Below are 14085 nucleotides of genomic sequence, written 5' to 3' on the forward strand. Positions count from 1 at the left end.
CAGTCAAAGTCTCAACATAAATAAACGAAGCCTTTAACCCCTTTTGCATTCGGGCTCCCCAAGTATCTTTGTTCGGCAGGGCTGGCAATTTCCAGAAAATCTACGAGGAAAAGATCAGGAAGTACACGGACCTAAAACAGGATATTAAAGAGATGTGGCAACAAGTAACGACCATCCCGATCATCGTGTCAACCACCGGTATGGTGCCAAAGACCCTACATAGCCTAGCAGCAATAGGTCTCCCAGAGAACACATGCAAGGAACTCCAGAAAATCGCAATCCTGGACACCTGTAGGACAGTAAGAGTGTTCCTCGACCAACACCGGACATAACGATCACCCTGTGCACTTGGTACCAGTACCCGTCACGGGGTGGAACCCCCCCCCCATTAGGAAGAAATAATATAGCAAAAATAATTATAATAACCGGATAATAAACCACCTCAGTTGGGTCGTGGTTTCTCCCATGAAGGAGAAAAAGGGTTTTTTTTATTATTTTTTTATAATAATAATAATATTCTTATTTCTGTTAGTATTGGTATTAGTAATGGCCATATGGTGCAAGGAAGAGTTTGACTTATGCTGCACCAGCCAAAAAAAAAAAAAAATAATAATAAATAAATAAATAATAATAATAAAAAAATATAATTAAAAAAATAAATAACAATAATAATAAAATAACAAAAAATAAAATAATAATAATAATAATAATATGAAGAAAATAAAATAATAATAAATAATAGAAAAGGAAATGGAGAACTTAAGCGTTTCCCACCCGTAGGTAATTATCCAGCTGACCTTTGTATTTCCCCAAACTGTCAGCCTCTACCACCCATATAGGCAACTTATTCCAGTAATTTATAACTTGCTGGCTAAAATAAAACTTCCTGAAATCCAGTCTAAACATCTCCCTCCCGTAACTTGAAATTATGGCCCTTAGTTCTAGTATCATTTATAACCGTGAAAATTTCGTCCTCATTCATTTTGCTTATGCCTTTCAGATCATTAAACACTTCAATGAAGTCTCCTCTAAGATGCCTAGTTTCTAATCTCTGCAATCCACATATCCGAAGTCTTTCCTCATATGGACGCCCTTTTGCCGATCTCACCAGGCGAGTTACCCGTCTCTGGAATCTTTCAAGAAGCACAATGTCTTTCTTTAAGTGAGGTCTCCATACCAGAACACAGTATTCCAAGTGTGGTCTAACAATAGCCTTATACAATGAGATTATGACGTCCTTATCTCTACTAGCAATTGTTCGATACATCGTCGATAGGACACTATGGGCCTTCCTTGCAACCTGCCTACAACGCTCAGAGAATTTAAATGTCTAACTGTATCGTAACACCCAAGTCCTTTTCCTCCATTAACGGCTTTAATTCTACTCTGCCAAATGTATAAGTTATTTTGGGATTACTGTTCCCAAGGTGTAATACCGTACACTTTGCTGGATTAAAGCATAGCTGCCATTTTTCCGACCATCCCTGAAGTCTATCTAGGTCATGCTGAAGAAGCTCTGCTTGCCGATCATTAACTACTCTACCAATCTTTACATCATCTGCAAATTTAGACATCACGCCCTCTATCCCTTCATTGATGTCATTTATGAAAATCAAAAACAACAGTGGTCCTAATACTGATCCTTAATGAACCCCACTTCTTACATCAACCTAATCTGAGAAATAACTATTTATCATAACCCTCTGCCTTCTGCCCTGAAGCCATCCAGCTCTCCATCTAAGGATTTCCCCTGTCATTCCAACCTGTTCCAGCTTATAAAGTAATCGCTCATGTGGGGTTGAGTCAAATGCTTTGCTGAAATCCAAATAATGTCGAATTATTCCCAAAGTACAGCTCTTGAGTGACCCTGTCAAAATAGCTAACCAGATTAGTTAAACATGATCTTCCCTTTACAAAACCATGCTGAGTACCTTTCAGAATTCCATTTCTATCTAAATGATTCTGAATTCCAACTTTGATCATTGTCTCCATTATTTTCCCTATTACTGAAGTTAGACTAACCGGCCGGTAATTTCCCATTTCACTCTTAGAACCGCCCTTATGTATAAAAGACACAGTGGCACTTTTCCAATCCAACGGAATCACTCCCGATTCCAGTGATACTCGCATAATTAGCCTCAATGGTTCAATGCACTCACTTGCCACCTGCCTTAAGATTATAGGGTATATGCCATCAACCCCAGGAACCTTACTAGCCTGTAGGCTCAAAAGTTTTTTCATTAAATAAACGTGTGAAATTTCACCATCATTAATTACATTTTTTTCAACTTCACTTCCATAATTTCTCTAATCAATTAGAGGCAACGTTAAATCACCCATAATAAGACATATTTTTTAGAAGGCTCAAATCTAAAATTTCACAAAAATCTCTCCACTGGAAGTCCAGTTGTTACATGCGGACGGATGGACTGACTTATTTCTCACAGTTTTTCTGACGTTGTAGATTTTTGCAATGATAATGCAATTTGTCCAACGTCTTTGTGTGCATTCAAGGGGAAAGGAATATTTCACCACTAAGATGGTACAATATATCAAGCAATAAAGATTATAAATTCATGCCATCACTTGTCATTTGTGCCCATGCGCAAATTGGGAAAACACGAACGAATGAATTCAGAAAGAGTACTTGAACGTTTAATGAAACACTAATTTATTAAATTGACTCGGAAACTGTATTCATCATAAGTGCAGTTATGAATTTAAATGTGTACTCTCTAGGGAGGTTAATTATTATGTTTACCACTCATTCGAGGTTAAAAGGGGACGTTTGTCAACGAATTAACAAGAAACGATTCATAAAAATTGGTGTTGATCGCATCATGAGTTATTATAAATTAAATTGCTTTAGTTAATAAGTTCCGCTCTTGTAAACAAGTTATCATAATTGAAAACTTGTGTTAGGGTTCCCCAGAGTTTCTGTAATTAATCAACTGGGCATACTATAGAGTTTGAAAAGTTAGTAAATATCGATTTTTTTTAAAGTTTCAGTGGCCTCAATGTACAGTATTTACTACAAATTGTATTCTGTTGTCGATTTGTTGTTTTTCTGGATGAAAAACAAACTTTCTGTGAGAAACGTTGCCAATAATCCAATATAAATACACATCGCGGGAACTGGCATACTTGCGGGAACAGCATATGATTTGATTTTATTGTAAATCAGAAGCTTAACGACAGATGGCAGGATACGTGCGCAGTGACAGGGAAAATATTTTTATTTTCTGGAGTAGTATTTCAAACTCTATTTCTCTGTAGAATTTGGACAGTCAGTACCCAACGATATCTAGAATTTTTTTAGAGTTTCATACGACATCTGGCGGTAAGGAATGTCAGGAAGGGTATTAGAATTTGCCAGTGATAAATAGTAACTGAAGTATGGTGCAGTGATAGAATAGTAACCATGGAAGATGTTTACTTTTTTCTTTTTGTCTGGTGGCAGTGTCCATATGTATGCTTTCGTAAATTCAAAATATGCTTCCAAGGCATAATTAGAAAATCCAACATAATGAGAAAAATTACAGACTGCAAATCTCCCAAAAATAAATTTTTTTTTTAAATGAAAACATCTTTGACAGCACCTACTAATCTTTCGGATTGAAGTAAAACTGATTGGTAACGAAAATGCCAGACGAAAATTACGTCATTTCCTAAATTACTCAGTAACTCAGTCACTAACGTTGATTCGGTAGCGTACGTAGCGGGCGTGAGTATAAAACGTTACATCGTTCATACTAAATATTTCGGACTGAAGTAAAGCCGATTGTAACGAAAATGCAAGACGGAATTACGCTAACTCAGTCATTAAAAGGCTGATTCGGTGGAGTATGTAGCGGGCGTGAGCATAAAACGTTGCACTATTGAAAATACAATCTGAGGTGTATTTTCTTAATTGATAAAAGTGGTATAGGTACGAAAAGTTGAGAATGAAGGAAAGAGAGATTACAGAAGTACATGGAAAAAAAATGGACGAAGAAAATAAATAGTTTAGTATTTTGTAAATATTTGTATAGTTTTGTATTGTATGTTATTATTTCTACAATAATAACATTATACTAATATACTAACAGTATAACGCACTGATCGAAATCTAATCAGGAAATGACCTATGTAATTATTTACCTGCGAAATCGTAGTGACGTAATTGCGGCGTAATTGCCCTGCCCTCTTCTACCATTGGCCGGAATAAATATCACTAGGAGGAAAACTTTTTTAAGGTACACAGAGATAATAATAACATTGTAAAGTAAAAATTATTTAGGTTATAGGGGAGGATATAAAGACTGCTGGCATGTACTTTAAATATACCCTCCCTTATAACCATAATTTTTGCTTTGCGTTACATTATTATATTACTTTTTACCATTTTTTTGATATAATCCAATTTTGCTATGGCATGTACTTTATGTTAGAAACAGAGGACACTATATTGTTGTCTTGTCTGGCAATTCTGGTTGTTGACACTTGAAGACGACACCAGGATTGTGCGATATACGACAATATAATAATTTATAATCATATATATATATATATCAAACATATATTATTGACTTATTTCTTTATATGTGTAATAATTTTTTTCTGCTAATTTATCTCATTCTCTTTGCTCTTGTTTAAAAATCGGAAAAGTGATAATTCCCCGCTTCATTTCCTTTTACGAATTTTTAAAACAAACTCAAACTTGAGCGTTCCGTTGTCATGGAAACTGACTTTTGAAGCAGACATCGTGATGTTCTCCTTCTATAAATGGACCAAAGTGAGACATCTGTTTCTAACGGACTCTTAAACTTCCTAATTACGCACGCAGTCAGTCGGTTTTCCATTGTTGAAGGGCCGGAATATAAAGGGCCGTTTTTTTTTTTTTTTTGTGTTCGTGCAGAAACCGCTAACCGTAAAGAAACGAATGAGAAATACAGGACCGTGCCTTGATAACAAAACAGTTGGGAGTTTGGGGTTGACAATGCTTTTGAAGGAAAGTGGGGTGGGGGGGTGCTATCTGTATTTGCACTTGCATTCATTTATTACTTGAATCAGTAACTGGTAGGGGGAGGGGGAGGGGATATGTCAGTTTATAACTCTATTGGTCTCAACGGAGTGTCTACACGAATGGTTTTGTTCCGAAGATATTTTTCGCCAGTCATTGTGTATTCTTCACGACCACAAAGACTGCGAAGGTCACGCATTCAGTTCTAATGAATAATGATAATGGTATAACAGGTAGACGTCTAGACTGTGTTATCTCCGAAACGCCTATTTAAATCGGAAGATGCAGTGGCTAGAATACTTCCGCAGCTGGCGACTGACTGCACCTTTTCCACCCCACGTCCGAAAAAGTTATCAGTCGAAGAATGGAATTGTGGGACGTGATGCAAATCGCTTTTGAAGATTTATCCCTCCAGAAGGGCAAATTTTAAAGTCCATTTTTGTTGCATTCCGAAATAGAAAAAAAAAAAGAATTTTGCTTCTTTTTTTTAGTGTTTCTTTTGATTCATAAGATTAAAATTTAAAAATATATATTTTTATTTGTCTTCACCATGTCTGTCCGTCCGCATGTAATGAACTCTTGGACTTTCATAAAATTTTGGATTTGTCTCTTTTAGAAAGATTTGTCTAGCCGTTTAAAATTCATTTAAATGAAAGTAATAGAAATCCGATAGTTATTGTTTCTTTATATGTCTGTAACTCGATTCCCAGTGGATGGATTCTCGTTACGTTTTATATTTCACTCTTTTAGAACGATTTATTGAAGCTTCCCAAATTTAATTCAAATCAGACAAATAGAATTCTGGCAACTATTGTTTCTTGTTTAGGCGCGTTAACGTATAACTACAATGCGTCTATTGTTTTGATCAAGTCCGTCCGTCCGTTTGCATGTAATAAACTCCTGTTGAAACAGATTTTCATAATTATAGATTTATCTGTTTTAAAAAGATTTCGTACCAATAGAAACCCAGCAATCATTAGTTATGTATTTATTATTTTTTTTTTCCCATATATATCACATATGCTAGCCATATACTATATATTGTAACTGAAGCACTGGATATTTCGTTTGTTACCATGCGCTGATGGACACGAAGGAAGGTTTTAATTTTTTTTCTTATAAATCATGAATTAATTATTTGTTAATGCATCTAAAATGTAACGCCCCTATTAACGATATGGTAGTGGTTGTTGGGTTTAGGGGCATCGGCGACTAAGGCTTGCTCAGTGTATATTGTCTGTATTCTGTGGTCGATATTCTGTTTGCTGGACGAAAAACCCGAGTTTCCGGGAGGGCAAAAACCGTGCTACTCTCGCCTGAGACTGACTAACTCAGCCACGTTGTGAAAAAGTCCCGTAAAAACCCCTCCCATCATTGACGAGACACGAACTCAGGTCTTTTCCATCCACTGAGGATCTTGAAGAAATTACGAACTATATTTTTAGAATAAATCTTTGTTATTAATCTCTGGAACTTCATGTATTTATATTCCAACATATTCCAGTAACGAAAGCAAGATTCGAAATTCATCACCCTGTAAAATCACGGACAAAAAAAAATTAAGGATGCAAATAATCAGTTTGTTGTTTTGCTGGATGAAACTCCTCCTTCAAAACCGAATAACTCGTCCACAATTTGAGAAAAAAGAAAAAAGAGATTCTCAATAAAGTTTTGCAAACGTTTTTATTAAATGGCAGACGAAATCAAAACATTTGTAGGTCGCCAAACTATATTGTGTAGGAGGCTTTAAAATTCAGAGCTGACGGGAAACTTTCGAATGAGCGTCTGGAAAGTCTTCTAAAACTCGTCTGAGAAGGAAGAAGGTTATTTCAAAATCACGTCTCGATTTACAGCGGCTAGACATGTCGACGGGTTAGACAGTAAGCAGGAAACATCTAGAAATCAAGATTTTCAAGTATCTAACTCCACTTTTAAGTTGTGGACAAGTACTGATAGTGCAGTATATTAAAATGGATGGACTATTTTCGTCTGCTTTCGTGCGCTTGACAGTCTGGAAAGTGTCAAACTAAAAAGTCAATTTGATATTTTGTAATAATTAGGGAACTTTATTCCATCTATTTCGACTGAATTTCTGGAATAACAGAGAAAAATGGTTAATATATGATGTTAAACTTTATCAAGAGAAAAAGAGAGAGAGATAGAAAAGTAACCGTTTCTTTGAAAGAGAAAGAAGAAATAGGCGGGCTGTGGTTGGTTGGTTGGTTGGTTTTAGGTGCATCAGCAACTTAGGCCATATTGCCGATATAAAGTCTGTGAATTCGTGTGTAATGTGGTCGATTTGTTTGCTGGAAGAAAAACCCGAGTTTCCGGGGGAGGGGAAATGCTACCCTCTCTTGAAACCGACTAACTCAGTTACGTTGTGAAAAATTCCCAAAAAATTCCTCGAATCATTGAACGGATTCGAATTCAGGTTTTTTTCCACTCGGTGTGGAGAGGACGGTTACTGTACCATGTATGCTACCCACGATGGTATGACAATTAGTGATAACGTGAAATACTTTGTATGATCAAAAGTATTGGCGCACACGGAATAACAGCTATATGAAAAATACCAACTATGCTAATGATGTAGAGGGCGTTATAATATTACATGGTATCAAATGAATTCAGGCATCAACATCTAAGGCCACATCGCGCCAGTGTATTATATCCGTACAAGCGTTGGACCTATTTGTATGTTTAGTCGGGGGTTGAAAAACTTGGAATAGCTCAAGAGGAAATGCCCTACTCCTTCCTTCGCGAAGACTCGATGAGTTCGAATCCCATTGATGACATTAGTTCTTTTTATGGGCCTTTTTCACAACGTTGCTGAGTTAATCGGTCTCAGGCGAGAGTACCATAGTTTTTTCTCCAAGAAACTCGGGTTTTTTGTCCAGCAAACAGCAAATCGACCACAGAACACACACAATTTACAACATAATGAAACGTTCTTATCGGACTAAAAACAATTCGAAGATATTTCTTTAACTTCTCGAAGAGATGCAAGTCTGAAGGGACAAGGTCACTTTGTCCAGGCTGTCAAGTGAGAAGTTGAGAACCCCTCCCCAGCACTCCATGTTTTTAAATTGCACTGGGTCGTTTCTAACGGTTGTTTTAAACTGCGAGGCCTTTAATGTATAGACAAAACGCCCCAATCAAACGGTTGCAATTTGCACAAATGACCTCCCCAGTTTTCAAACCGATCACATTCCACTCTCCTGGCCTGATAACGTTTAGTTAGTTTAGTTATGAAACGTCACCTTGTTATCTAGTAACTGTTCCAATAAACAAAGGTTGTTGTTGTTGTAGAGATTTAGGAGCATCAGCGACTAAAGCCATATTGTTCCGTGTTTGCGGATGGGGGGGGGGGTGATTATTACATTCACAGACTGTTGCCGGGCCAGTCCAATGCCTGCATTTCTGAAGTATGACTGCACCTTAAGGGAGAAAAACGAGGGAAAACATTGTGTAAGTATGCTTTAAGCCTTGTGAGACAAGAAGACAAACTCATCATTAAATTAAATAGCATAAAACTTACCAGTTTTGCAGTGTGGCCAAGTGCTGAGTCCTGTTGAAAAATGCAGTTTTAGACGTCTGTGTGGTGATCCCTAATAACGGGTTTCAGGCACTCCTCCAAGATAGCAGTGTAGGTTTCTGCATTCACCGTTCCATTGAAGAACTTAATTCGCCCCACCCCTTTGCTTGTTATGCATCCCCAGACCATCTGACCGGCGGGGAACTTTACAGTCGGTGTTATGCTGTCAGAATGGTATGCCTCAGTTTTCCGTCTTCTGACATATGGAGGACAAATTGTTGAAGGTAAACACAAGAAAGGCACCTGGGGTGAATGGGATCTATCCAGTTATATTAAACGAGGAAGCAAAGGAAGTAAGCAAACCCTTAGCCATAATTATGAGAGCTTCCTTGAACTCAGGGCAGGTACCCATAGACTGGAGATGTGTAAATGTGACCCCAATTCACAAAGGAGGATCAAAGGCTGACACAAGTAATTATAGACCAGTGAGTTTAACTTCTGTTCCAGGAAAATTAATGGAGACACTGGTTAAAGAAGCACTGCACGATCATCTAGACAAGACTTCAGTTATAGCTCGAACACAGCATGGTTTTGTTAAGGGAAGTCTTGCCTGACCAATTTGATTGGATACTATGATGCAGTCACAAAAGTACTGGATGCAGGGAATAACTTTGATATTATATACTTGGATCTTAGAAAGGCTTTTGATACTGTTGCACATGGAAGACTGCTGCACAAATTGGAGCAGTGTGGCATTGGAGGCAAATTGCTGCTATGGATAAAGGGGTGGTTGAGGGGGAGAAGACAGAGAGTGGTAATCAACGGACACTGCTCATCGTGGACTAATGTTATTAGTGGAGTCCCTCAGGGTTCAGTGTTGAGTCCATTATTGTTTTCTGTATTTGTAAATAATATTGATGATGGTATATCAAGCTTAATGTCCAAGTTTGCAGACGATACAAAGATTGGCAGGGTTGTTAAGAACACTACTGACGCTATGCTGCTGCAACAGGATCTGGAAAGGTTGAGCAGATGGGCTGAGAGGTGGCAAATGAAGTTTAACATTGACAAATGTAAAGTACTACATATGGGAAACGGCAACCCCAGAGCAACGTATCAACTCTGTTGTACTACACTGACAGTGGTAGAGAATGAAAAGGACCTGGGGGTAATTGTGCAGGCAGATATGAAGTTCTCTGACAGTGCAGACGGGCTACAAGAGTAGTTCATGGTGTCTTGTCAATGATATACAGGAATTTTACTAGCAGGGACTATTCCCTTGTATAAGGCAATGGTCAGGCCACACCTTGAGTACTGTATACAGGTCTGGAGGCCTCATTTCAAGAAGGATGTAGAGCTGCTGGAACGACTACAGAGAAGGGCAGCAAGATTAGTGAATGGAACAAAGGGTTGCTCTTACGAAGAAAGGCTTAAGTTTTGCAAATTACAGTGTCTGGAGACTAGGCACCGGCGAGGTGATCTGATAGAGGTGTATAAAGCCTTTAGTGGTTTGAGCATGCTCAGTGCTGATGGGATTCTTTCTCTTGCTCAGAATAATCACCTGAGAGGGCATAAATTCAAATTGAGGAAAGACAGATGTAGGATAGATGTGCGGAAATTTGCCTTTAGCCAGCGGGTAGTTGGTTGGTGGAACAGAATTCCATCCCTTGTTGTGGAAGTTGATAGCCTAAATAAATTTAAGGCTCAGCTGGACAGGCATTTCGAACGAACGGAGGGGTGAAGTTGAAGTGTTTTTTTTTTTTTTTTTTTGGCTGATGCTGCATAAGCTTGCTTTCTTGCATCATATGCCTCTACTAATGATAAAGCTAATATCGTTTCCCGTCCGAGCCATGCAAGTTGAATTTCGATTCGTCAGAAAAGATTACGGTGTCCCATTGCTCTTTTGTCCATAGAACATGCGTTTTAGCCCAAGCAAATCGCTTCTTCCTCATTTGTTGAGTCAACAAAGGCTTCTTGAGCCGACGGGCAAGCAGACCACATTTCGAAGCCGTCTTTGGATAGTTCGTGCACTTGTTTCAACACCAGAGGCCATCTGAAAGTCCACTTTTAGATCAGGAGCACTAGCATGGCGATTATGAAGGCATAGCTGTTTCAAATATCGATCTTGGGAAGGCGTAGTCACTCTCTTACGGCCTGATCCAGGTCTTTTCTTCACATCACCGGTTTCATGCTTTAATTTCAGAACCTGGGATACTGTTGACTGGTGGCAGCCTGTTTTAACAGCGACAGCACGTGTAGAAAGTGCTTTCTGGGACAGAGCAACAGCCACACTTTTTTTCTTGGTGTCAACTGAACATATGGAGCCATGCTTACGCCTCCGCAAAACAGAATACTAATGACCATGTATACCCTTTCAACGCCGTATTTATAGAAACGGCTGATGTAATACCTTGCAATTACTGTCTGATGCAATAGAAGCATTATCTGAGGCAATACCTTTGCTTTGCGACAAACAAAATGACTATAATCAAATAATATTTTATACGTTTCACTACAAATGTTACTTTTTATAAGGTGATGTAGTTTTTTTTCGTCCACCACTTAGATTATGGAATACCGTAGTATCCCAGATAAAATTTGATCAAAGGTGCTGGATAAAACGTGAAGTATATTTACAAGCAGGTATTTCCTTAGTTGAGGCAGTCTATATTTTCTTTCTGGTGATGTCACTGTGAGTCATAACGGTAAAGATTTATGTATGCGTCCATTAGCTTCTGGCGTCTGTATGTGTGCTGCTGGCAGAATTATCGAGGTCGATAGTTAGATTGTTATCAAATCAACCTTGTTTCCTGGGAACATGCGTCTCAGGCCTTTGAGGTTGCTGAAACTGATACTCAACGGGAGTCTTGTGTCCACTTGACTTCTTCAGGCAATTCGGGGGGGGGGGGTTATTTGATCATTGATATCAGGGGCGTCAAGTCGTCCTGTAATTAGTCTTGCCAGTGCAAAGGTTAGTTGCCATAATTCATTGTTTCCATGGTGTGACTTCTAGATTGATGTAGGGTAGAAATAGTGTACTGGTTGCCAGTCCGCCATTTGAGCCATTTCAGGAGCCAGTATTCCAGGCTGAGGAATTTGTTGAAAGTTGTTGTAGGAGCCGATGAATGAACAGTTGCTGCATAAAGAGAAATGGAGGTAGAGATATCAAAAGACATATTTCTTGACCAATTCAGCATTGTGTATCCCCATTAGTTCCTGGCAGATTGCCCACATAGCTGAAAACATTTTTGTTTTCGTGTTCCTGACATTCCAGGTGTGCCCGGAATGTCAGACCCCCTCATCCCATACTAAGTCCAGATCCTTGTGTGTTTTAACTTTTTTAATGGCTGATCCATTGATGGTAACGTTGATATTATTGTGCGACTTCTTCCGGAAGGTGAATGACATTTGGGCTGTCTTTGCTTGGTTAATCTCTAAACTAATCGAGGGAAGAAATTGTTCAAGTTGATGAATTTTTTATTTGCCTGCAGAGTAGTGGTAAGAACCTGCTTTTTGTTAGAGGATGTAATGTAGAATTATTATTATTATTATTATTATTTAGCCATAGAATGCAAGGAAGCCTGAGGCTTATGCTGCACCAGCCAAAAAAAAAATACCGAGTTACCCGAGACAGAGAGAGAGAGAGAGAGAGGGGGGTGGGGGGAAAGGAATCACTAAGAAAGAGAAGAATGGGTGTGCCACGCCCATAATTTCAGGTCATCAGCATATGACTGGAAATCCGTTTGGGATGCCAGGAAGCACTGCGGCAAAGTCTTTGGATACTTCGTTGATGATAGGACCCCTACGTGTTATTGTAGGAGCATGGACAGTGTCCTCCACACGTGCCAGACGGAACTGTTCATTCCGTCCAAGAAATATGGTTTCAAAGAGGGGATGAATACAGATTCTCCTAGTATTATGCTCAGAACAGCAAATTCACAAACTCTCGAGCCATTTTTGGCTCCAATATCTGTGTGAACGATTGACTATGATGGCATCGCCAGGTGAAATTTGGTGGTTCACCTTAAAAAAAAAAAAAAAAAAAAAAATATTTATTCAGTTGATTGCAAGTTAAAAATGCCCCTTGTACGGCGTGCAAGCCAGAGGGGTGTATTTGCAATGTAGAGAATAAATTTACAAAAAATATTTCTAGTTTAGTTAATAAAGGAAATATATATATTAATATAAAACTTTTTTGTTCTTCATTGCTGGATATCTTTGTAGAGGAGCATTCGCAACACTAAAATTTATTAACTTCGTACCAGAATGTCTTGATGACAACTCAGAGTAACTAGAAGACAATGGGTTCCAGCTAGTAGTGTTGTGACTCGGTTGTTAGATAGTGTTTCTGTAGGCCTTATTGGAGTACAGTTTTTCACAGTTAACCTGAATCCGATTTAGGATTTCTATAGTATTTAGTGGAAACATCCTGTTTAAACTTTTCAAGGAGTTTAGATTAGAGCGAAGGTGGCGTAATTTGCAGGTTGCATGATTGCCTCTGACTTCGTGGGGTGCGAGATGATGCCTATATGTACTGGCGCATCATATCTTCCTGTCAATAGCTTGGCCAGGATATCAATATTTGTCCAAATGACAATAAACATCCACGGTGTCCACTCCGTATTTGCATACAAAATGCCTCTGGAGACAGTGAAGGGGATTGGAAAGTCTTGTTTAGCCACTTAAGTATCCAGTATTCTACGTGTAGGAAGGTTTTAATGTACGTTTCAGGAGCTGAAGACCAGATGACCGAAGCGTATAACGCAACATGCCTAACAATGTATTCCTTCACCAGTTGAGCATTTTGAACCCCAGCCAATTCTTGTCTTGAGCGCCAGATGTCGGCGTGTTTTCTTCCTGGTGGTAGTGAAATGCTCAGTGAAGGAAAACTTGTCCCAGATACTTGTGATGATCGAATTTTTGGATGGGTTGGCCATTTAAGAGAATGGTGATGTTATGTATTTTATGCTTTCTGGATAGTTTTAAGGCAGTTTTAAGAGGGTTAACTTCAAGCCCAATCGAAGCGTGGAAGTTGACCAGATTAGTTAATTGTTGTGTGGCTTGTAGAGCAACGTTATTGTCACTATTCTGACTTCTGGATGGGAAGAATATTTTCAGGTCATCCGCATAGGCTAGGATGTTATTGCAGGTTGAGAGAAAAGGATCAAGAGCTGTGGCGAATAGTGTCACAGAGAGCATCCTCCTTTGGGGAACTCCTGTATATAGTGTGTAATTGACGCTAAAATCTTCATGCTTGACTATTATGATCCTCTCTTCAAGTAATTCTCGCAGTAGTGTGAGTAAGTTTCCTGTAATGCAACAGTGAGATTCCAGGAAGTGGAGGGGGTGGTTGGATCTCTATCCTGTCATAAGCGGCTTTGATGTCCAGGAATAAGATATCCATCTAGCTTTTACCGTTCAGGCCAGTTTGGATCCTGCAACTTGTCTCTAGGTTATTAATAGTAGACCTGTTTTCAATGATTGAGTGAAGATAGGATGGACGATGGCCAAAACTTTGTTTGATTATGAATTTCTCAAAAATCTTTAA

This window comes from Mastigoproctus giganteus, chromosome 7, assembly GCF_048544385.1.
Source record: "Mastigoproctus giganteus isolate SK-2022 chromosome 7, ASM4854438v1, whole genome shotgun sequence".
Classification (NCBI taxonomy): Eukaryota; Metazoa; Arthropoda; class Arachnida; order Uropygi; family Thelyphonidae; genus Mastigoproctus; species Mastigoproctus giganteus.